Source organism: Mauremys reevesii, linkage group 20, assembly GCF_016161935.1.
Source record: "Mauremys reevesii isolate NIE-2019 linkage group 20, ASM1616193v1, whole genome shotgun sequence".
NCBI classification, from domain to species: domain Eukaryota; kingdom Metazoa; phylum Chordata; order Testudines; family Geoemydidae; genus Mauremys; species Mauremys reevesii.
The window spans coordinates 10,085,470-10,111,819 of record NC_052642.1 but is presented as its reverse complement, the minus strand read 5'-3'; the positions used below and the strand labels follow the sequence as shown (position 1 = coordinate 10,111,819).

The window sequence follows — 26,350 nt, the reverse complement described above, 5'->3', positions numbered from 1 at the left end:
TTCTCATTTTAAAGACAGGTAAACTGAGGTTCGGAGAGATTAAGTGATTTGCTCAAAGTCACAAATCAAGTTGGTGGCAAAGGAGGGAGCAGAAACCAGGAGCCCTGACTCCCAGTCTAGATTGGCTAGATTGCCTTTGCACAAAGGTTTCAGTATATCATCCATCAATGGATATGTTAGGGCAGAGAGAGATTTGTAGAGGGAAGGTCAGGACCTTGGATAGAGGAAAGAGGGTTTGAGACTGGAAATAAACACTTTTCATTTAGGTTGCAATGACTGTGGGGCTTCTCTACATGGTGAAGCAGCGCACATTAGTGTAGTGTAGATTCTAACGTGCACCGTGTCATGTGCTAACTGGCCTGAGTAGACCTACTAGTGTGCACTAAAAAAATGTCCTAATGCTAGCTAACATAGTCCCCTTTCAAACAGCATTACATTAATGTGCACTAGGGAACTTTTAGTGCATGCAGGGTCTACACAGGCCACTTAATGTGCAACAGGTCGGTGGGTATTAGAATTCACACCCTGCTGATGCGCACTATCGCACCATGTAGACTACCCCTTAGTTAACTTGATTAAAATGCACTACAACTTCCCAGTAATGCTAACTTCTAATTTTCCATGAGTCAGACCTTAATCATTAAGAGATTAAAAAAAAAACCCATAATTTTTAAGACAAAGTAGTGATTCTTTTTTATTTGCCTTTTGGTTTAGTAGTCTCCATTGTTTATATTTTCAAGCCTTTCTCTGCTACCTTGAGAGACAGAACCTTTTTTTTTAAATGAAAGCAGAGAATCCCACATAATCTCCTGACTCCAGGAGCTGGGGCTTTAAGAAAGATATCAAATATTATTAGACTCATAATACTGACTTCATGTTAAAGGCATTTTCTATGGAGTTTAAAATGTAAATCAACCAAGGATACAGAGTGGCACTGCTGAGACATAGAGGCAGATTTAGAAATGTATTTAGATACCAAAAAGTGCAGAAAGGCGCCTAATAAGCTTTACAGAAACACTTTAGCAGGTTAAGCATCTAAGTCCCATTGAAGTCAATGTTTGAGTTTGAATCATTGTTGTGAGGATAGCATTTCTTTCTGTGTTTGTACAACACCTAGTGTAATGAGCTCCTAGGTGCTACCATAATACAAATAATAAATAATACAATAAATGTAATAATAATAATACAGAGTAATAACATTCAAACAGCTAGAACAGATTACTCATCCTTTTTTGCCTTAATATTCTGTGGCAAAGGGTGATAGGTGAGTGGATTTTAGAGATGTTTTAAGCAGAACATTTGGCAATGCAAAAAGATCAATAACCCAGTGGCAATCCCCTGTCATTTTTTAATTATAGTTATTTATTTGCATTCTGGTAGCTCCCACAATGCTCTAGGTGCTGTCCACACACACATTTCTCTTGGCTGTTGTGCATTCATCATTGTTTAGTGCCATAAAATATAACAAACATGAATTTCAAGCCTGCCAACTTAACAAACTCTTGTAATGGGTGCATTTCTATAGACCTACACAATAGGACTAATTGCATGGGCTTGCAATATAGGCTGGAGGTCGTTTGATTACTAGCTGTTTTGTACCATGAAAGTGCACATTAATTATTTAAGAGATGGACTTATAATTATTGTAAGCCCTAAGTAATTACCTATAATTTTGGCAAGTGTTAGAAAAACTGATAGTCTAGCAAATTCAGGTTTTAGTCATTAGTAAGCTCATAATTACATTTAAATTGCAAAATGAGAATTATGCAATTTATCTCCCCAATAATGCATAAACATTACTGTGATTGTAGGTTTTAATGGACTATATTATTACTATAAAAAGCAGAGCAGTGATGGGCAGCGAGGGGCAATTTCAGTTCATTGCTGTTATTTTACATTATAATTGCTCATCAGTGACTGCACTGTGCTAGTTCGTCTCCCAAGATTAGTCTAGTAAGCCCATTTCCTTACTCAAACAAATAAACTCTATAGGCAAATAACATTATTTACAAAAGAGCCAATAAAATTAAGTGAGTAATTTTACATCAGTGTAGGAGTAACTACTGCATAGGGCCATAGGTAAATGGAACAGTAATGGATGTATTTTCTTTCCCTATCACAGGCACTGAGCATGCGATGAAAAGATGAACTCCCAGGTCACCCTCTTTGGGTCAGGCTCATCTTTTTTGCTCTGTGTTTGTACAACTGGTGCAGCCTTCCAAAAAGAGTAGGAACAAACAACCTAACTAGTTTTAAAATGGAGCTTGAGAAATTTATGAACAGGATTATATTACAGGGTTGCCTGCATTAGCAGGGAACCGGACTCAGTGACCCAGGGCATCCCACCTAGTCCTATGTCACGTTGCTATGTAATGTGGTTCTGATCCAGGACTGGGCTCCTAGGCATTACTGCAATACAAATAAATACTAATACTAATTAAGAATAATGCCACCAAATTGTGCAGACACAAAACGGTTTGCAGATTTTCCATTCAATGGGGTTTCTTGAACATTTTTGGTCCCACTAGACTCAATGGCAGAATTTCCATGGACATTTACTGGATAATGGGGCTGGTTGGAAAACAGAAAAAAAAAGTCACTCTGCTGTTTAGCATCTATAGGGTCACTCATCATCCATGCACGCACAGTATTCAACGATAAATGCAAATCCCTTAAACACATCCAGTGTGTGAATACTGTTTAAGGCACAAGGTGTGCACACCACCAGCTTGCAAACTACAACCATATGCACCAGACTGGACATATACCCCGGCATAGCAGATGTTTGCTAGAGATTTTAACTCTGCTCAACAAATCCCGTGTCCTTTCTTACAAGCAAAACCCACACACAAACTCTGCAAGTTAGGCTTTGTCTGAAAAGCAGGATTCAGAGGATCTGTATTTGGAGAATCAGCCTTCATCTCCAACTCAAGGAAGCCAGGAGAAAGTGAAGTAGGAGAAAAGGAGTTTGAGACTAGGGAACATTAAATAAGAACATATAGGGCAATAGTTTAAAAAAATGTCGTGCTGACCTGATTCCACTCTCACTGAAGTCAATGGGAGTTTTACCATACGTATGGTCAACAGCAAAGTATTTGCTGCATTTCAGTGATACATCATGGTATAGATGGATGAATCATTTCATCCACAAGTGAAAGGCTTGATTGGTGGAAGGTGTCAGCCAGTTAATGTCTCAGAACTACACTACACAATAGATTAGGGCAAGAGGATTTATCCAGCTGATAATTCAGATGGATTTTTTGATGGATGGAATGTAATTATTCTCATTGGACTTTGATTTAAGTACCAGGGTTCATATCCAAAATATGACATTTTCAGTCAGCAATAGCTCCCACGTCAGCCACACTAGGGTATTGGTGTTAATATTCCTTGAGAAGAGATACCTATCTACCACAGGGAATCATTAACGCAACTTCCATTCTTCTTCCCTGTTGCATAATCTTCTCCAAAAAGTGACCAGACACATTTAGTAGAGGTGAAGACAGTGGTACTTCTCCTAAAATTGAGACCTGTCCATTCAGTTAATTGCTCTGGGGTTATGGTCTGCCTCAGCATTCCCTCTCATCTATGGCAAATACCTCCTCTTCTACTGTAGGGGAAATTGAGAGTCAAAATTGAAGTTTAGTCTCGTCTCCAGTGAAGAATTTTTACACCGTGCACACCTTTGAGCTGGAGCTCTGTCAGTTAAAAAGGCTCAGTTTGACACCAGGAAAATTAAAGAGTGCTTTGTATTGTTATTTAGCAAGCCCTTCCAGAGCGTTTGTTTTAAGTTATGTGCTGCGTGATTTCATGCTGATTGCTGAAATGGTAAAAAGACAGAACTTGATGTGCTATACTATGCAATTGTGTCTTCCTGGAAATGAGAGATTGTGTTTTACTGGGGCTTCTCCAAAAGTGAAGATGGTTTAGTCTATGGGACACTGGATCCAACCGGAAATTCCAAAAAGTAAAATCCAAGGAGAATGAATTTGCCTTCGGCCGTATTCTGCACACCATTTAACAGACTAACTCTCCCACATGATTGATGGCAGCAGGGCAGCTGTTCCATGCTCCAGACCGTGTAGCTCACATTGTTAGAGGAGACGCCCAAAGCAGCAGCAGTAGTAATATCAGCACTTCATTGATGAGACCAGGAGACACAGGAAACCTGAACCCTGCAAACAGTCCTCAGGGTTTAGGTGGGGGCAAGTAGGAGAGATCTGTGGAGACCCTCAAGCCTTCTTTCATAGTTCTACAGAGTTTCAGGCAAGAAGGGACCATTAGTCTAACCTCTTGTGTATCACAGGCCACTAAATTCCACTCAAACAGCCCTATGTTGAGCTCAGTGAATCAGCTAAACCAAAGCATCCACAGACCGGTAATAGGCGAGACAAGGTGCCACCAATGCCCATGACCCTGCAGTGTCAAGGAACCGAGTAGGAGAGATATGGCCAGATGATCCATATCCCATGCTGAAGAGAAAGGGGTGGGGGGGGAAAGCAAGGCCCCGTCAATCTGCGCTGGGGAGAAAATTCCTTCCCAACTCTAAATCAGGTAATCAGATAGACCGTGAGCATGTGAGCGAGTCACACCAGACAAGACATCTAGAAAGGATTCTCCAGACCATCTTAGCAGACCGATCCAGCCCATGCAATATCCTGCCTCTAGCTGTGTCCGATCTCTGATGCTTCAGAAGAAGGTAAACCTCCCCACTCCTCATAAGAATACAATGCTGTATCAGGCGAACAATTGCTTCCAGACCCCTTTCTGCACATGGATCAAAGGGGGTGGTGATCTGGCCCAAGAATAACAACCCAAGCAGTTCATTGTTATTTCATGTGAACTGGCTCTCTCTACTCTGATAGTTATTGCTGTCTTTGAAGACTCAGTCCTACATGTTGCTAATCACCTGCTTGGGAGCAGAAGGCCCTTAGTCTCTGATCTCAGCTCCTAGCTGGATTGGATCCCTGGGGAATCAACAGGATCTAGCACATCATTCATGACTACTTCAGGCCTGCTCCTGCTCCTACATAAGTCAACAGGAAGTTTCCAATGGAAGCAGGATCAGACACCTTTGTAAACAATCCCTCTTGCCACATTGGGGCTATAGTAGTAACCGCTGTAGTGTTATGTATATGAGAACTTATTGAGATGGGTTAGGCATGAAGAAGTAACAGAAGTGGCTGCATGTCTAAAGATGGGCGTGATTCCCCGTTGTCCGTGCACAAGTGGTTTGGAGATGTAAAGGCCACCGGTGGCAGGACAGGCAGCCCAAGCTCACTCACTGGGAAATTGGAGAGAATGGCTTTGAAACCCCCAGGACCATAAGTAGGTTTTACAGATCCCTCCTCAGCCTGTCTGGGGCTGAGAAAAGGCAGCTGAGCCTCATTAGTGAATCAGCCAAGCAGGACAGGTAGCCTCAGGTTACACTAATGAGCCAATTAAAGGGAGCCTGGCTGGGTAACAAGAGAGGAGACAGCCTGACACTCTGGGATGGGGAGGCTGCGCTGTACAGTCAAAGACAGTCTGCTGGATAATCACAAAGCCTTTTTCATTACACCGGTGGGACCTGAGACGGGGGTCAGTTTTATGAGATGAAACATGGCTGATTTGGGACTGTGATGGGAATGTGCATCAGTAAAACCAAACACCAGCAACTAACAATAACTTTGCCCTGCCTATAGTGCCTGCCCAGCGGAGGATCTCAGGGCACTTTGTACACAGGAAAAATAGAGATTCAACTAGAAATGAGAGAGTAGAAGAAACAAATGGTTATGAAACAAAACAAAATAATAAAATGTGTAATTGGGCTTACACTTATTAATAGCTACCTTTCCTATCTAACAAAGTAGGTCCACCCCTTAAAAGTTCAGCCTCTTGCAGAGCTGGCTGACTTCACAAGAACCAGGATTCAAATTTTCATGAAGTCACCACCCACTCTACAGCATGAATGATACAGAGTGCCTCTCACAGCATTGTTATACTGAAACAGGCTTTTGTCTCTATTCATACACAGTACAACCCCGTCTGCTATAATGTTCCTTTTTACCTCCAAGTAGTTTCAATCATTTGCAATTGTCTCTGATGGTTTTCCATTGATAGCCTTAGGATGGAACAAGGCTAAACAATTGAGCCTTGCATTATATCATGGGCTAACAAGGGCGGGGTGACAACTTTCTCCTGCTTGAATGGGTTATCATCACCAAGACACATTATCTCCAAGTGACTAACTTTTACTCTAAGACATAAAGCATACGTTCAATATAGTTACATTATTCCTTAGATATTACCCATACACACATCTCACAACGATTATGAGCCTGGATCAGTAACAAGATTTCTGTAGATATCTTACACTTTACCCTTTATGGATAATACCCTGCAAGATGTGTTTGGTGTAGTGAGTTTGTCAGGCCTGTAATGAGAGTTGTTTGCAAAGAATAGGGGCCCTTTTCCAAGGGTGCATTTGTATCATGTGTGGCTTAATGCAATGTTACAGTGGCTGATGAGTTGCTGTTCTTGAGCAACTGGTTTTATTGTTAATTTGATGGGCAGTCCAGTAAGGTTATTAATATTGTTTATTTTGATTAATGTAAAGCACTCAGAGTCTAGTGTGGATGCTAAACTAAAATAATAAACATAATACTGAAATTTTTCCACCTGAAAAGAACAAACATCTGGGAGCTTTTGAACCTTTGCTGGGACTTAAGCCTGTGGTAGAACAACTCTTCTGCCTTTCAAACCTGGGGCCTGCAGCACTAATATAGCCCTTGGTCATGCAATCAGATCCACACAGACAGACCTTTACACCCAAATGAAACCCCTTTGACTTTTCTAAGACTCCATACTGGTGCAGGTATCCAAAGGCAAAATCAGAGCATCACGTGAGATATCTAGACTTTTGGAAACTCAGTAGCATATTCAGATCCTCAGATGGGAGATGCTATATAAGTGCAGAGTAGCAGAATGAATACATGTGTATATATAGAATTTGTTTGGTTTTGTGGTGGGTTTTTTTATTTGCAAGGATGAGGCCAGGAAGAAAATAACTGAATCAGAGCAAATATGGCACATTAAAGTGCTCATTATTTCCTCAAAGGTTTCCCTCTTGACTTTACTTACCTGAAGTTCTAGGGCCTTTCTTTCTGCCTATAAATAAAAATGTAAATAGTCAGCCATTTACACTCTTTTGTGCCACAGATTTGTAGGCTGCTATTCAAAAAGACCCCTACAGCTCTGACAATCCAATGTTTCATCCAATCCAACTCCATCCAGCATCAGTTTCCTAGGTAACACATAGATACAGAAATGGAGTGTGGCAAATGGAAAGGTAACCAAACAGTAAACTGCAGCATTTCCATTTTATTCAAAATTCTGGAATTCTTAAAACAGTAGCCCGTGACTGTAAAAGGGAGCCATAAACAACCTACAAGAGAGAGAGCAGTGGGATGTTACTTGTGTCTTCTGTGGATAGCTCAAGAAGAACTGTAGATGGGGACAGGCCCAAAATGGAATCACATCCGTCCTCAAGCACTTGCTGGTGGGAGTGAAATCCAGAGCAGAATCTGGTCCCAAATTTCAGTATTTAGGGTTTCTGTCTATAATAGGTTAAAGTGGAGCCTCAAATTCAAATACTTCCAGCTACTTTGCAGGGTTCAAAATCCAGCTCCAAACCTGGTTAAGTCTCTATACTGAAATGGGCAGAAATCCTGACTCCAAAGGCCCTTTAACTGTGAACCCAATTATGAGACAGACATTATGAACCCAATTATTAGACAGAGATCACTGCGGAAGGGGGAAGGAGGGAAGGTTCCCAAGCTCCTTGATATGAATTATGCAGATTGGGCTCCTCTCTATTTCTTTACAGACCAGTTTGAATTTTAAACCTGAAACCAGTTTTACCTAATTGTGGATTGTGGTTACAAACCAAAGGATCATTTCACTGAGGTTTGTTAAATTTTTGGTAAACGTTGCACAAGTTTTCAGAAAGTCTGGAGCACACCTTGGTTGTATCCAATTTCAGCCAAACATCATATAAAAACTAGTGGGAGGTTTAGCTTAGAGTTAGGGCATGGTTTGTCAATCAAATCCAATATCCTGCTTCTTTCATTGGCCAACACCCTGATGCTTCGTTTTCCGAGTTATTACTTTTGTGAAAGAATCAGGAGAGTCTAATAGGCAAAACCAGCACATAAAAGTGCACAATCATTTTACAGCAGCAGGAAAAGAACATACTGTATCTGAATCCAAACAGGAGCAGCAATTCCCCTATTCTGTGTCCAAGTGCCTAGCACTGTTTGTGCTATAACAAATAATAATTCTCAATAATAATAATACCCTGCCTGAGCTGAGGTACCCCAGCTGGAAAGAATCCTAGCTTAATCTGAAGGAGCTACAAAAGGAAGGACAAACATGAGTAGCTACAGTGATGCTTGGATGATCAACAGAATTAAAAGTCCCATCTAGGTGGTTATCTCACTGAAATCTCAAACTGAAATGGCAAACAAAAAAACAGTCTGTTCCTTCAGCTCATCTGAGTGAAATAAAATCTACACAGCTGAGGCCTGGTCTACACTTAAAAGTTATGTCAACATAGCTACGTCAGTCGGGACATGACAAATCCACACCCGCAACATAGCTATGCCAACCTAACCCCCAGCGTAGACACAGCAACATCCATAGAAGAATGCTTCCTTCGACCTAGCTACTATCATTTGGGGAGGTGATGTTTCTACACAGTCAGGAAAAAATACCTTCCATTAATGTAGGCTGTGTCTACAGTAAAGGGTTATGCCGGTGTATCTCCTTTCATGTAGCTATGGCAGCATAGTCTCTGTAATGTAGGCATACCCTGAATATGTGGAGTTAGAACGATCTATCACTCATACGTCCCACCAGACCTTTGGGAGAATTCAACAGCTTCACTGGTAAGACAAGAGGCAGAAAGTCACAGATTCTTAGTTTGGTGGGTTTCTCAATTAGAAAATGTGAACATCACTCTTGCCCTGGAAAGATTGTTTGCTGCAGTTTGTAGTTAGGTCATAGTAAAACAGAGCTGGTCAAACAGTATTTGCCAAGTACTAAATCTGGTGAATTTTGGGTTGCTGGTTCTTTTGTTTGTTTGTTTAGACTTGGAGAAGCATTCACAAACCCATCCCATTATTTGCATATATATTTGGTATACAAGCAAATAAGTGATCTAAGAGTATCCATCAAGATGCCACAGAGGGTACAGAAGTTTCTAAATTTTTCATCCAAGTATTGTAGTTGGTAGAATGTATATATTCTGCATGGAATGCATGTGTCCAGAATTGAATAAATGTTGGTATATGACCACATGACACAAATCAGTTTCAAAATTTTACCAACTTAAGTATTCTGCAAGGTTCAAATATGCTCAAGTATTGCCCAAGGGCTAGAATTTGTGAAATATTCAGGAATTTTCTTTTATATTATTCACCCAACACTGTAGAAAAAAATCCATTCAAGTGGTATGATATTCAGGTTTGAACAACCTTTTATTACAATATTTTTAAAAGTCTGATATTAATAAGCAGTTCAGAAGATATTAAGGCTGAGATTGCCAAAGCTGTCAGCTGAATTTGAACTCCCAATTTCCATTAGATTTAATAGGAATTAGACATTTGATCTTCTAAGTTATTTGATGATCTCTAACCTAAACTTTATACCAAAAGAAAATAATGAAAAGACAGTTTTGTAGTTAAGGCACTGAGACTCAGGAGATTCCAATCTCTGATACAGGCTGGGTGACACTGGGCAAGTCTCAGTCTCACTGTAGTTTGGGTCTCTCTCTAAGAATACATCTATACTATGAGAAAGGGATGCAATTCACCTGCTCACATACACATACTTGCACTAGCTCTCATCGATCTGGCGTAAATACCAGAAGCAGTGTAGCTGGGGTAGCACAGCTAATGGCAGCGGAGGCACAAATGACTTGCACTGAGTACTTACCCTCCGTTACTGTGGCTATACTGCTACTTGTACTCATGCTAGCTAGTGAGTGTGTGGACAGTAGCAAGGGAATCACACCCCTAGCCAGTAGTGTAAATGTTGCTATAAAATGGGAATAAAATAATGCTCCTTGAGAGCTCTTCTGGGAATGGACTCGTTCTCCTAGGTGTACATACAGCACCCAGCACAACGCATCTCTGATCTTGTTTGGGGTTTCTAGGTATTCCTGACGTTCAAATAATAATTGGAATCATATCACTTTCTGGACTGCTAAGAAAGTACAAGTCTCTCCTCATAGAAGCCTCTTTATAGAATGACATGCTTCGGTGGAATAAGAGGTTTTTGTATGATGCGGGCATAAAAATAATCACGTTGGTTTTCATATTAGACCAAAAGTACTTGGCAGAGGATAAAAATATGAATGACTTTTAGATGTACAGTACTATTTCTTTGATTTAATGTTGATACAAAGGTTTTCAGTCTCTTAGACCAAAAGTTAGTGTGTGTGTGGGGAGGGGGTGGGTGGTTTTTTTAAATGGATTAAATCTCAGGGAATGCAGAAGAAGCTTTGAACCTTGCCAAGGATTTTTTTTTTCCCCCCATGTGGAAATGTTTTCAGAGTCTTAAATGCAAGTTTCTGATAAGGTGAACATGAGAACTGCAGCAACCTGCATTGGTTTTGGAGTAACTCAAAACATACAGAAGCAAACAGGACATTAAAGTAAGAATGTCCCTATCTTTAGCTACTTAATTCCTCATATCTTGTTCTTCAGAGGGAAATGTAAAGATGGAAATAAATCAACAGTTTTGTAAGGCTGACACTAAGGCGACATTTCATGCAGATTGTTCCAGCACTGGCTCCTGTTCAGAAAAGATCTAATCTCAGCATCTTCCAATCCTTTTCTATAGTTCATTACTTTCTAATCACTTATGGCCCTTATCGAAGAAAGCTCTGAGCCTCTCAGACTGGAACAAATCCATAAATCAAAGACAATAGCTTTTTGCCTTCTTTAGCAGCCTGTCTTTTCCTTATAATCGCACCGATCTGCTGTATTTGAAAGTTAATAAATGTATGTTAAAAAAAAATGCAAGATTTTACTTGGAGCGAGACTTGTCAATTGACTTCTTAGTCAGTTTGATGCACTAAACCTGGCTTGAAGCCAGGAAACTGAGCAATGCCTACTGCAACCTGTTATCTTGCTTGTCTTAAGTAGAGTTTCTCAGTGTTCTTTTATTGATACGTAGTTTCTTAAACACAGACCAGAAATTGGAAGGAGACAAAAAAAAAAATCACACTAACCACTATAGTTTCAAGTTTTCCTTGAATATTTTGCAGTGGAAACTAAGAATATGCATTTGCTACCAATCAGTCTTTGAGTCCATTCCTCAGTGGATTTAAAAGCCAACTGTAGTATCCATATCCAGCCTACAGCAGAAATATATCTAGTGACAAAACAAAATTCACTTGCAGTGGAAGCAGAAGTAATGTGGTGGCTATTTTAGGATTTCATCTTTCGTGTTAGTGCAGGCGGGACGGGGAGGGAAGGCAGGGCAGAGAGGGTGTGACTGGAAGAGGAAAAAAGGGACAGCGATGGAGATTCTGCGAGCAATTCATCAACATTAAACATTTGTAGCTGTTAGTTTGCCTAGCTTTAGTTTTAGAGGAGTCCCTTCCAGACTTAGGTCAGACGGTTGCTGACTGAAGAGGAATTTTCGATGGATAAGAAAGGAAAGATTCCTCTTAAAATCAACACGGAAGGCCCATTGAGGGGGAAAAAAATCCACAACATCTGCTTATACAAACTTCTTTCTTGCTATAATAATTATAGCATTTTTAGAATTGATAATAGTCACTTAATAAAAGCATATAGTTGATATAAAATAATAAGCATTTTGTTCCACCCTGTACTGATTTTATACTGGACATATGCATAACTAGAAACAGGGTCAAGTTCAGATTATATGGGATTTGACAGATAGCTAAGACAAAATATCCATTTTGGATTGTATTTACAGAATACAAGCACTAGAAAGCAGCAGGAGTCCATAAAGATAAAGAGAATATATTTCTAGAATCTAGATAAATATAGGACATATAATGTAAGGGTATTTGAATTTCTTAGACAACACAAAATATACTATACTTCACCTTTGTGTTCCCTTTATCCAGACAACTTATTGGAATTTATTTGTAGCTGTCTCTAACATTTTGATGGTAGTCAGACATAGTTTATCTCTGGGGACATAGCCAAGTTTCTGCAGTGTTACTGACAAGATGAAAATAGGAATAAAAGCCAAGCTACTTCTGAAGATCATTTCAGATTACTTGGATAATTAATAGAGATGGTCCAAAACCAGGTAAAAACCTTACAAAGGTATCAGCTTTTTTAAAAAAAATGGTCAAAAATCAAAATTGACTCCCCAAAAATTGAAAAATCAAAAAATTTTGACTAACTGTGGCAATAACATTATGTCTCTAAAAAACAACTACTTTCCCATTGTATTTTCAGTCACAGAAGTTATTATTCACATTCTGAACTAAATAATTGTCTGGTGCTACTATGGCCTGTTAGTCAGCAGCTGTGTTCCTCCCCAGAGCACGCTGCAGTTTCTGTATTTGTATCCAATATAAATTCAGGCTAGAGTTTATCAAATAACCTAGAAGATCAGATATCTAATTCCTATTAAAATCTAATGGAAATTGTGATTTCAAATCCTGCTGGCAGCGTTGACAATCTCAGCCTTAATGTCTTCAGAACTGCCTATTAATAAGACTTTTTTAAAACTTGCAATAAAAGGTTGTTCAAACCCGATCATAAAATTTGAATGGATTTTTTTCTACAGAGTTGGGTGAATAATAGAGAAGGCATTTTGAGATGTCTGGTTACAAGGTGCTATGATGTACCATAACTTCTTATCATCAATTCATCTCTCCGCCAGCTGATAAATGTAAAACAAGCCCATAGCTGTTTGGAAGGAAGTTACAGGAGTCTCCTTGCTACTGGGCTTGATGGGTGGTTAAAAGTGGTATTGTATTTTCTCCAATGCCCAGCTACTTGTAGAAGTTTTATCACCCTTTCCCCTAACAATTCAAGCACAGTAGATACATCATAAAATGAACAGCTCTCTCATTGAGTTGATAACTGACAATTGTGCATATGAGTAAGCTCTCCCCTTCTTTAACTGCAGTTAAACATCTGGATTAATTAAAGAAAAAACACAAATATTTGTAAAAATGAACAGCTCAGTTTCTTTCAGCTTCATAAGTACACATTTACCAATGTTATTTCAGGCATAAAAGCAAAAGCTTATCAAATGCTCACACAGCAGCTGGGGAAGCAGGCCAAGCCCTGTCCTATATGTCTGCATTTTACACTCTTTTCTTACGTTGCGGCTGGTTCTCAGGTGCATTTGAACAAAATGTTTGCACATGCTAGATGCGCAGGAGCAGGAAGGCTACAAACAGGGGCGGCTCTAGCCATTTCACCGCCCCAAGCACGGTGGCACACTGCGGGGGGGCGCTCTGCCGGTTGCCGGTCCCACGGCTCCGGTGGGCCTCCCGCAGACGTGCCTGTGGGAGGTCCACCGGAGCCTCCTGCCGCTCTCCCGGCGACCAGCAGAGCGCCCCCTGTGGCATGCCGCCCCAAGCACGCGCTTGGCGTGCTGGGGCCTGGAGCCGCCCCTGGCTACAAAGTGCTAGCTCCAGCAGTTGTCATCCATGGTACTGCCCAGTGAGGTTTAGTGCCACACCGAGCAGAAATGGGCAAATCCCATTCTTGTAAATGGGAAATTGGATGGGTGAATCCCTCTGCACCCTGTTACAAAAGAGAGGTATCTTATACTTACTTCTCATCCACCATCTCCACACTAGCTCCTATCCTCAGAAGATGGTGCATATGGATGTGTATGTGCACGGGCGAGAGGAAGGGGGAGGTTAGTCATTAAAGAAGCAGTTCTGCTAAATAAAGGATCTCATTATGTGTGCTATTTTTATTCCTCAATTCTCTGCCTTCCTCTCTCCCCCTTGAGGTTTCTGCTGAAATCTGACAATCAGGGATGAGCTTTACTGTCAGCTTCCATTAGGTAAATCAACCGGGGAGGTGGGGGAGAAAGGGAAGCGGGAGAAAGATTGGCCTTCAAGGTGAGCTGACTCAGCACCAATAATTTGTGTGTGTGTACACTAAACTGTTTAATTAGTTGACAAATGCATTGCCCCCTAAAATAACAGAGCGTTTTCTGCAATCCCTCTGTGCCATGACTCAGAACATGGATTTGTTAGATCTGCGGAGATAGGGAAGGCTAATAACAAAAGCCTTCAATGCTGTGACAAAGCAAATGACCTTCAATGTGTTCACCTGTCACAGAACTCATTTCTGTGTTGTAATTGATGTGTAAAAGTGATCTTCATTATCCCAGCTATGGGGAAACTGATGAGCAAAACAGAACAGATTCCAAAAGAAAGGAATGGGCTCTTTTATAGGAGCTGCATTGTCATCAACGATCTCAACACTTTAAAAAATGATATACACTTATTAAATTTCTCAGTTTCATCTTTTAGAAATTCCTTAATTTCCATTATTCCTGTGATTATGTATTTCATCTATTAGTAGCTTTCCTACCTCTAGGCTCAAAAAATGGTCATCGCTTCAAAGAGTAGCCAGTCTTACAAGCATGAACAAATCTAAAACATTGTAACAAATCAGCTGCATGCATAGAGGTTCCAAAATCACCTACACTACACAAATGCAGCATGGGAAAGAGCAAATAGGACCGTCTGTAACAGAAAACACAGGAATTTCCCTCTTTAGCTAAAAGAGAATTAGCATTAACTATCAGTAGTAATAAGGCTTATATTATACAGTACCCTTTTTGGAAGGCTTCAACCACCAGAGGGCATAACAAATATTGGACAGGGCTGATTCTCTCCAGAAGAGGGTAGTTAGTACATTACAATTTCCAAAGTAATACCACAAAGAACCAGTTTGCTCATCCCCAGTTGTAAGATGTACCTGATTATAATACACGTGCATGTCTTGTTTGACATTAGGGTCTGTGAGCCACCATCAGACCAAACCCATTGTAAACAAGTTATTTGAATGTAATGATATGCCTTGTAGAGATGGAATAAACATATGCCTTTGTCCAAACCTCAAATGCACCTTCATGAAGTTCAGTAATAAAGTAACTCTTTGTACCTGCTATCAGAGGACTTTAGAAAAAAATAATGTAATGAACCCATACAAATCTCCTTGTGAGACAGGGAAGTATTATTATCCTCATTTTACAGACAGAGAAAATGAGGTACACAGATAGGAACTTAGGATCTAGGACTGGAAGGGATCTCCTGGGTCATTGAAGTCCAGTGCCCTGCTTTTGCAGACAACCTTGTCATACAATTCCTTTCATTAACTTATCAAGATTCATCTTGAAACTACTACTCCTACTGGGAGGCTGCTCCAGAGCTTCATTCCTCTAATGATTAGAAATCTTCTAATTTCCAGTCTAAATTTATTCATAGTCAATTTATACCCAGTTTTTCTTCCACCAGCATCGTCCTTCAGCTTAAACATTCAGATGTTAAGGGACTTGTCCAAGGTTTTGTAGCAAAGTTAATGAAAGAAGCAGGAAGAGAACCCACAACTCCCAACTCTCTCCATCCTAAGCAATACCAGTCTCTACTTTCTCTAAAAGAAAGAGATTACTCCCCTCTCACAAGTGCCAAAATACCTTACGAAAGGTTGTTCTTAAATGAATTGCCAGAAACATCAGCAGGAAATCTATCTTTGTCAGAGTTCCAGGTTTGTTTTGCAGACCCACAAGGTTGACATAAGCATCTGAGCTAATATGTACATCTCTAGTCTGATCTACTGAGGGAGACAGCCTCATCGTCTTATCAAAGTATCTGCCCTAGATACCAAGACAGTAACAGCAACAGCCAGACTCTTAACAGCTGGCTGAAAAAGAGTAGCCAAGCCAGTTGCAGAGTCCACCACTACGAATTAATAGATGCAGTTTCACAACCTAATGCTTCAAATCATTGAAAACACTTTAGACTAAGCAGGAGGGGACTCAGTAATTGTCTAAAGCTGCCACTATAATGAGACAGGCTAAAGTTTGTTAGGTGGATTTGAATAAAGACCATATTTCTGCCCTCCCCCTTCAGTATTTTTTTTGCTATTCAAACAAAAATATCACAGCACATGCAAGAGATACCATGCACACAAATGGAATCTTCTGTGGTAAGAATGAGAACTCTGGACTCATGACCATCATTTATCTTAGAACATTCCATGTTGCTTTTCTGGCACTCACAGCTCCTTTCTTGTTATTATTCCAAGTCTTGGGGTAAAATTGTCCCATCTATAAAAATGACTTAGGCCCAGATTCTCAAAGGCACCATTCTCCCACTGAAATCAATGGGAATTAGGCACCTAAATACCTTTTGAGAATCTGGCCCTTAGGATCTTAAATATAATTAAAAGTCAATGGAGTTAGGCTCTTAAATACCAGTGTCATTTTTGCAAATGGGATTTGGGGTTTTAATTCACATAAGTGCTTTTGAAAAATTTATTCCTATTCTGAAGAAAAAAGTCTCAGTGGAACAGAGGATATTTAAAAGAAATACACTTTCCATTAATGCTACAAAATGTTTATCTATAGAGATTTGGTCATTACTACTATAGATCGGGGGAGGGGAAGGTTAAGGAAGATGCTGCTTTATTTTATGGGTCTGGAAACTGCTGCTCAAAACCTTCAAGAAAAAACTGCAGAGTTTTTTTCCTGTAGCTACCAGGAAAACATCCTCTCCCCACCTAAAAAAATTCCTCCATTTATGTTTATATTACATTGGGTTTCAGTACACAAACTTTTCCCTAGTGTCTTAGGAATATCATGAATTGTAGCACCTGTCAAAATTTAACAGAACTAAAGAGTACATCACTGGCGAGGAAAAGGTTAAATATTCTCTTCCCATAGAGAAGAGTTGACCACAAGTGTATGCCCCTACTGCTGAGAGGTGGGTATAAAATGCTTGTCTCAGCAGAGTCTAATTGTCAATCAAGTACAATGGAAGAGTGCAGGTGATTGAGAATTGCTTCTTATGGAAAGACCTAGCACTGGAATGGGGAGGGGAATTTGCCTGTGAGGTCTGTTGCTTTATATTTATACAACTCAGATGGCAAGAAAACCCTTTTTCTTAGCACTGACAATAGCCTCTATTGAGTAGATCCATTATAGACAGGAAAGGAGATGTCTCCATTGTGAAGCTTTTTACTCCAGAGCTAAAGTTTATGGAACAAACCATTTAGCCTAAAATAGGATGCAAAAAAAAAAAATTAAAAAAAATGAAATAGCAAACACTGTACTACAAGAGGCCCAATATATTCTTTTCTTCTAGGACTGAAAAAAGTAATTTTCATGTATAGTTTGTTCCTCTGACTCCAGAGCAGAACTGCTCAGAACACTGCAATCAAAGTGGGTGTTTTTCCTTGACCAAGAACAGGACATTTGTATTATATTTATTTTCACAATTCCCTTTCTTCCCTATTTTTGATCTCTTCTAGAGCATATGTTACTGTTATTGTATCAACTAGGCCTGACTTAGTCTACAGCACTTATCACAAAAAGACAGACTTCTCTCTTACCTTTTCATAGCCTTTCCGCAGAAATAGGCAGGTTAATTTATGTTTTGGGAGGGGGGGGGGGGGGGAGAGTTAAATGCTTAGCCCCACCCTAGAAACCTCCCTATATAAATGGAGTTTCAAGCTGCCTTTCTCTGTAAAGAGGTGAGGTAGGGTGGGGTTACACAAAATTTGTTCCTCTGGCAAAGGGTAGTGTAAATTTCTTTGTTCTGCTAGAGTGCTTGACTTTTATTTTTGTATCCAGGAGAGGAAAAGGGTTTTGTAATATAGTTTATGCTACTAGGCATCATAAGCAAACTTTAACAGAGCTGTGGTTAGGAGTTTATCTCATTGTAGAAGATGATTATATCAATGACTAGAACTAAGAGTAGTGTAAAACAGGCCATAGTAGAAAGGTCCCTATAACAGCATTGCCAACTCCCACTATTCAAAAATCATGAGATTTGGCTTTAAAATCATGAGTTTTTTTTTAACAAAATAATAAATTTAAGGTTCTGTTTATTTGCCTTCAGGGTGCACTTGCTTCTTGTTTTCCAGATTTTCCTCAGCATCCATAAGAGCTAGGAACTTACTATTTTTGAAAATGAAAGCAGGGATTCTTATTTAATCAACTGACTTGTAAGCTATGGATTTAAGAACAATATCAAATATCACAAGAGTTGGCAATACTGCAATGCAATTCACTCATAATTTAAAACTTCCTTCTTGTTTTTCCAGTTTTGGTGATTCTTATGCTGGGAATGAGAGAAAGGAATAATCTAAAGTAAGAACCAATCTACCCTTTTCCCAGAACTATTCCCCAACCAAACTTTAGATGCTTTTAAAGCTTAAGTTTCTCTTTCTCATATCATGTGCCTTGGTTTCTGCTGGGGCCAGAAGTGAAAATACCCGGTTACTGTGAACTGTTCTGTCCTTGTAGTATGCTTCACACTAGATTATGGAGTACAGCGGCTAAAGATTGATATTTTTTTTCCTGAAAGTAAATAAAGCTCAGTGCAGATGATATGCAAAGTATGAGGCATTGTCTCTGTTCTAAACACTACACAAGTCACCTAGGCAAGTGACTGAGGTGTAGTATCCTGAGATTCCGTTTTCAAAAATTCAGCTTTACAAAGTAACAGAAAATTTCCAGGCTTCTTATCCCTCATGTATTATTCTTTATTGTATTATCTCTTAGAAACCGCAACAGAGATTGGGGCACCATTGTGCTAGATGTTGTACATCTATCTAATAAAAGGTGCTCGCAGCTCCAGAGAGCTTCCAATCTAAGCAGAGAAAAGATGGGAGAATGGAAGAAGTAGTACCCTTACTTTACTCATGGAGAGCTGAGTAAGTGATTTGCCCAGAAAATGGCCGGTAGAGCCAGGAATTGAATCCAATTTTTGTGAGTCTCTGTCCAGAGGGTTGACCACAAGCCCATCCTTCCTCATTTGCTCAGAAATGTGAAAACTTGCTGTACTGCTAAATCATTCAAAAGACTAAAAGAGCCTGAATTTCAACACTTAATGAGGCAGGTAGCCTAATATTTAGAACATACAAAAAAATTATATGGTGTTTTCTGTAAGCAAAGCTTATTAAATTCACTAGGAAAAGCGCAGACGCTGCCCTGTGCTCCAGCCTGCCAGCATAGGACGCAAGGCTTGGTCATCAAGTCTAGTCCCCTGCTATCACAGGCAACCTGTGACTAGGGAGGGTAAGAAGAAACAAAGTTTATTAAACATATAAAGGTTCCTTCTCCCTGTGGTATTTGAGTGAGAAGCCATAAGTGTTCACAGATTTATTTTACTGCTGTATATTCTTGTAACATTTCAGGCCTCTGAAGAAATCCCCTTCTTGTGTCCAATACAGTAGCCCAAAGAGGTTCAGCTAGTTTGGATGAATATCCTTCTTTCAAGTACTTACACAAATGACATATTTGGACCCACAAACACCTGCTTGTTCTCTGTCAATGCACTTCATTTCTGACCTCCAATATCCCTTCTAGTTTGCACCTGAACAAAGAGGATGGCTTTTATCTATGCAGAGCCAGCCCTAATACCCTGTTTTTAATAAAAGCATCTTCAACAATGTCAATGCTATTTTCAGATGCTGCCTGCATAGCAGCAGTTCCTACGGTGCCTCGAACATACAAGCTGAATGGGCATCTCAGAAAGAATCAAGCTCCCTGAAGATAAGACCCTAGGAATGACCAGTCCTGGACTAAGTGCAGAGCTTTCATTTCAACAGAAGTCACTAGTGGAACATTGAAATGGAGAAAAGCTCTGTCAAAGAAAGCAAAGCTCCAGTTAGGGAAGTAGGATATTCAGAGAGAAGGAAGCTAGATGGAGCAGCTCTTTAGAGTTGGTTTTCTAAGAGTGATAGGCTGGTCTCAGGCTCAAATGCACAAAGGTATTTAAGATCGCAAACTTCCATTGAAATCAGTGGCATTTAGGAGTCTAAATACCTTTTTGAATGTGGACCTCAGTGCCTAATTTCCACTGGGAACATCATAAAGCCCCTAAGTGACTTAGTGCAATTGAAGGCCCAGCCAGGCACAGAGAAGTGTATCGTTTGACAGCTTTGTTTCCAAAGTAATTGGGCTGCAGTTTTTTTGGATGTCTGTTTTTCCTAGAGTGAAACATTTAGCAGCACTGATGGAAGTACATGTAAGCAGTACGGCTTTACAGGGATCTTTATGGTTTCAGCAGACTCTGGATGCAGATGGCCAGAGGAGATGGGAAGGGTTCACCATATTGCTTGGCCATTAAATCTCATTTGTCAGGCTGCCCTTTTTTAAAAAAACAAAACTAGGAAAACCCCATGGCACCTACAGAATCTAGAATTATTTGTAATTTGCTGAGGTTCCCACCTGCCCCCTGGGAAAGCACCATATCAGCATTTCATTATATTTCTTCAAATGTCTAAAAAGCACTTAAAGCGGCCCATTGTGTGCTCTGGAGACCTATTCAGAGACTATTAAACTGAGCAGTAAGTGGCGGGAGGGCATGTGTACCGTGGCTAGAGCATGGGACTAGGAGTTAAGAGACATGGGGGGTTCTGTTCCCAGCTCTACCCTGCCCAGCTGGGTGACTGTGGGTGTATGCCTGGCCTCTCTGTGCCTCCATTTCCTCTCCTAGCCTTTATCTGTCTGGTTTACTTAAACTGTGAGCTCCTCTTGGCAAGTCTGCTCTGTTACATGTTTGTACAGCACCTAGCACCATGGGGCCCCATACTCAGTTGGGGTCTTGAAGCACAGTACTAAAAGATTGTCCATATTGAAATAAATATTCACCATGCCCCTCCAATCCTCAGCTCAACCACTCTACAAAAGCCTGGAAGGGGAAGATGGGCCTTTTAACATGCCTGGAATGTCAACAAGTCCTTGTTCTGGCCAACCAAGCAAGTTCTAAAGGAACATCTCCTGGAAAAGAGCCCCCTTTAATTCACACTCCAGGTTAAGTGCCTCTACTAGAACAGCCATAGTATAACTGAGGAAGAGAGGCGGACTCTAAGCTAACTGGGTACCCAACCATTTAGGTTTTTATACCTTACATTCCTCCAAAGTTTTATCAGGAGCCCCATAAAGATTGTGACGAGTTGGTGTAACGTGCTCCTGATGTTTAACCTAATAAGTGGGCAATTAGCTTCTGCACTAGCTTCAGCTTCTGAACTGTCTTGGGGTGTTGGCCCATGCCTTACCACAACTGAATCTGAAGGGAATTGAGGTGTGGATAATTGTGGTGTGGTCCATGTGTTTGAAATAGGTAGGTCTGTAGTCTGTAATGTGTATGGGATTATAGTGCCATCTGTATGTGGGCTGTTCGCAACCTCAGAAGATCTGAATATACACTATGCACTAATTTTATATGAGCTGGTGAAACTATGCACTTAACTATCTATTTATCAATCATTTACCTATGAATCAGATCTATCTACTTGTATGTCCCCATCACCACAGAGTCTGAGCAGCTATTTGCACACATGTAGCTTGCTTTTTTGGCTAGTCAATAATTAGCAGACTGACACTGGCTTTTGTTCCATGTGTCCAGTATTCATAAGCTTTCACTGAAAACTGGAGAAGCAATTTTCAGCCTAGGGGTTTAGTGCTCCAGCTTTTGGCTCTAATAAGTTACTGTTATTCATTCATGGTGTGTGATCTCATGTTATTGTTTCCACTACCTTGTGGAGAATAAAGGAAATGTTTTTAACGGGAGAACAGCAAATAATGATTAACACATAACAGTGCCATTTCATCAATTGGGTAAAAATTTGCAAACTATTCAGGGTTAGTAAACATTTTTGTGAATATCTGGCAGTTGTCCAAATGATAACAAATAAGATGACAAATAAGATGACAAATCACAGAGAACTGTGCTTAGTGCTTTTATTTGCAAATTAGTCTTTAGTATGTAATCAGCCTCAATGTGGATTATGAGATATTGTTTGGCAAGGGAAAACCGAAATAAACTCAGGAGCCTCTACGCCATTAATTCACTCAAAGGATTTTGGCTGCATCTGCCTATGGCCTTTAGGCTGCTGGTGCCCCAACACAGCTAGGAACCTCTTGAGAGTTGTAATTAAATGACAATTTACAGGTATGCACATGTTGTGCTTTACTCTTTAACTGATTATTTTTAAGTATTGCAGATTCACAGGTTTCTCTCAGTACAAGCAATGCTATATTGAGCAGATTCACATCATCAATATTTAAAGGCTTCTCCGTCTGATGTTTCCTTCAGCCCTATTCATTATGTATTAATGGGAAACAAAGTATGAGACTGAACAGGGTTAGTTTACCTGCATTCTGGCATCTGGTATGGCTATGCCTCAGTTTCCCTTCTCTTTCAGGGCCCACTTCATTAAATAGCCAAACATGTTATTAACTGGGGTTTCCTTTGTTGCAGGCATTCTCACACTTCATTGCACCGCAACCCCTTTCTGATTGGGGGATAACAAAAATTACTACATGACCCCAGGAGGGGAGGAGAAAGCCTGAGCCCACCCGAGCCCCACTGCCTTGGGGGCAAGGGGCAAAACCCAAGCCCCAATGCTCCAGGTACGGGTGTGGGGGGCAAAGCTGAAGCCCAAGGGCTTCAGATGCAGGCAAGAGACCTATAATCTGAGCCCCACCACCCAGGGCTGAAGCCCTCAAGCTTCAGCTTTGGCCCTGGGCGGTGGGGCTCAGGCTTCAGCCCCTGGGCCACAGCAAGTCTACTTTGGGGTCCTGACTCACAGTTTGAGAACTTCTGCTTTATTGAACTTCAGGGCTCTCCAAGTCCTTTTAGCCACTTACATTAGAGCTTCTCAGCCTTCAATAGCCTTTTTATCAGGCTCTGATCACAGTACACTGTATCTACTCAGGTTTCAGAGTAGCAGCCCTGTTAGGCTGTATCCACAAAAAGAACAGGAGTACTTGTGGCACCTTAGAGACTAACACATTTATTTGGGCATAAGCTTTCGTGGGCTACAGCCCACTTCATCGGATGCATGCAGTGGAAAATACAGTAGGAAGATAGATAGATAGATACACACACAGAGGACACGAAACAATGGGTGTTACCATACACACTCTAACGAGAGTGATCAGTTAAGGTGAGCTATTATCAGCAGGAGAAAAAAACTTTTTGTAGTGTTAATGAAAACGGTCCATTTGCAGCAGTTGATAAGAAGTTGTGAGGAACAGTGTGTGTGGGGGGGGGGGGGAATAAACATGGGGAAGTAAAACTATTTCCCCATGTTCCCCCCCCCTCCCCTGCAAACTGTTCCTCACAACTTCTTATCAACTGCTGCAAATGGACCGTTTTCATTAACACTACAAAAAGTATTTTTTCTCCTGCTGATAATAGCTCGCCTTAACTGATCACTCTCATTAGTGTGTATGGTAACACCCATTGTTTCGTGTTCTCTATGTGTGTATATATATATATATATATATCTTCCTACTGTATTTTGCACTGCATGCATCCGATGAAGTGGGCTGTAGCCCACGAAAGCTTATGCTCAAATAAATTTGTTAGTCTCTAAGGTGCCACAAGTACTCCTGTGTCTACTCAAAGGCCCTTCCTGGACTGTGTGTGTGTGTCAATGGTCTTAGACCCACTACTCTCTCCCTGTCTACTGGCTCCTGCCCAAGGAGACATGAAGCCTGATATGACATTCCTGCTATTAGACATGTTCCTTGTGCGTCTACACCTTTCATCTGGCTTTCTAGACTGCAACTTCCAGAATCCTTTTAAATGGGCTGGGAATGGGGGATAACAAACATGCTGGCTGTACATGCACCCAGAGAACCAAAGCCCATTACACAGACCATGGCAACAATATGGCAGGTTGAATCAGGTGGGGAAATATGCCATTCTTCAGAGAATAATAACTGAACTTCCACCAATAATAAAACACAATGTGCTCTGTTAGCTCTTTCATTTCAAATAAAAGTCTGTGGCACAGAGATAACATTATCATTTATATCTCATCAGAAGTAAATTCAGTATTTGTGGGTAAATACAATAGGTCAAAATGAATGTCCCTTATAAGAGGGAACCAAATAAACACAAATAATGGAGATTAGGTGGTTTACAACAGTGGTCTTTGCTAACAAAGCTCCCACAGAGCACTGCATACATAACTGGCAATGAATTGACATAGAAGGTTGTTAGACTAAACCTAGGATACTTTTTCCTCTCCCTAGTCAATAGTCTAGTAGCCCTAGGCTCACATGCAAATGCCAATAGAAAAGCAGGCTGGAGTTCAAAAGATGTGGCACACCAGAAAGTAGCAAGGATAATTTTTACCTGATATCAATCATCAAAAACTGGTACACAAAATGATTGTGAATTATGGTGGCCTGCTGTGCATGTGATTTCCCACAGCTGCTATCACAGCAGTCACTTTCCTGAAAATTAAGAGCATATTTCATCGGCTCAGAGGAAGAGAAAAAAACAAACCCAAAGCACTTAGGTATCTTGCTACAGCTACTCTAAAGTACAGAGAAGTCAGCAATCCATTCCCTTCTTGATTCTCTGGGCCAGGGTTTAGGGAGACTCTGTGGGGCAGTAGGAGGAAGGATAGGCTGTGTTAATTAGTCTAGGAGTCAGAAGGACTACCAGATCTCTATCCAGCAACTCGGATATGTTCATTCAATTTAAATGCCCCAAAATTGACTTCTGTCTCTTCTCTACAGCAGGGGACATTACACAAAGCAGATTATTTCAGATTCTCTCTTCCAAACCAGACAGTAGCATTTATAAACCCTTACAGTTGCCAGGAGCTGTGCAATGCCATAATTAGATTTTCCAAGTCTCAGCATCTATCAGGAAATGAGGGGGAAATGAGGTGTGTTCCTTGGCCTTTTTCATGTGACGCTGCAATAGAAGACTCCTTCCGAAGCACTTACTGTGCAAACACTGTGCCTGATCTGAGTGCCCTCGGTTGTCAGTCTGGCACTGCTTCCTTGTTGCGAAACTGATGAGGCGCAGCACCAGACTGACAGCCCAGAGGCTTAGAAGAAGGGAACTCAACTAACATAATTCCTTCCTCCACCCATTATCATTCTGCTCCAACAAATGTTGCCTGGCAAAGCCATGTGGTTGTTTCATTTTCCAGCAGATTTTACTAACAAGAGAACAATAATAATTCAGTCCCGTTTTATATCCAAGGATCTCAAAGTACTTTTTGACAAGCGCATTAAGCCTCACAATATCCTTGAGCAGTGGGGTCAGAATGATATTGCACCAATTTTTTTATGCACTGGGAAAGTGGGGCACAGAGAGGGAAAGTGGCTTCCATGAGCTGACGCAAGCCAGATCCAAAGAGGAAGGATGGTCCAGTGGCTGGGCATTAGCCTGGGGATTCGGAGACTGGGCTTAAATTCCTTGTTCTGCCACGGACTTTCTATTTGATCTTGGGCAAGTCAGTTCGGCCCACATCCTCAAAGGTACTTAGACCCCTAAAAACCTTTGAGGATCTGGGCCTTAGCCTCGCAGTGCCTCAGTTCCCCATCTGTAAAATGGGGATAATAGCACTCACAAGGGTGTTGTGGGGATGAATACATTAGAGATTGTGAGGTGCTCCCATAGTATGGTGATGGGGGCCACATTAGAATCTGAGATAGATCTGAGAACAGAGGCCCTGACATTTCCTCATTCGTAGTTATTGTATGAAGCTCATCGGCTGTGAGTGCCACAAACCTAATATCTTAGGTTTTAAAGCTGCTGCCCACCACCATAGTATCTGAGCACTCTCCACATAAAATCTGCAGCAATAGTGAAGTCTCTGAGTGGGTGTCATGGAGTCTCTGGCAGCAATGCCAGGACAACCAATTTCACAAGAGTCAGGTCCTCCCTCTGCTGTGAGTTGAAATTACTCTTAGCAGACAAAGAAATATCCAAGATGCAACCTGTCAGTAAAGCTATTCAAATTAAGGCAATAGTCGTCAGTCCATTCGGGTTAACCTGTGGGACTCACTGACACAAGAATTTGGATCTTAGTACAATACCAAAAAGCATTAGAGGTTGATAGGAATTTGGAATAGAATCTACAGTACACAAAAGTCTGGATGAAGTTAAAAGGGATTGTAGCCCCTATGCATCACGGTATAAACTTTATGTGCAAAATTTTCTAGGTGTGGACCCAAGTATATTATCAGGATTTATACTTCTCTCTGAAAAAATCCAGCATTAGTCACTAGACTGCATGGAAAATTCTGGCCACTGCTGCATTAGGTTTGTATGCAAAACATTTTCAAATTTTTGAGAAGG

The 26,350-nt window shown here is 40.7% G+C and overlaps 2 long non-coding RNA genes across 2 annotated transcripts in view; one reads left to right on the top strand and one right to left on the bottom strand.

The window, feature by feature from the left end:
* The window catches only part of LOC120387277, an 85,783-nt gene extending 68,116 nt beyond the window's left edge, over positions 1-17,667 (bottom strand). The window contains exon 1 of the long non-coding RNA XR_005590094.1: positions 17,619-17,667. This is a non-coding gene — a long non-coding RNA (uncharacterized LOC120387277). The remainder of the gene's footprint in view (positions 1-17,618) is intronic.
* Positions 17,668-18,149: 482 nt separating this feature from the next.
* Positions 18,150-19,678, top strand: LOC120387276. The gene is made up of 4 exons (XR_005590093.1): positions 18,150-18,233; positions 18,333-18,378; positions 18,793-18,944; positions 19,428-19,678. It is a non-coding gene; the product is annotated as an uncharacterized LOC120387276 (long non-coding RNA).
* The last annotated feature ends 6,672 nt before the right edge of the window (positions 19,679-26,350 follow it).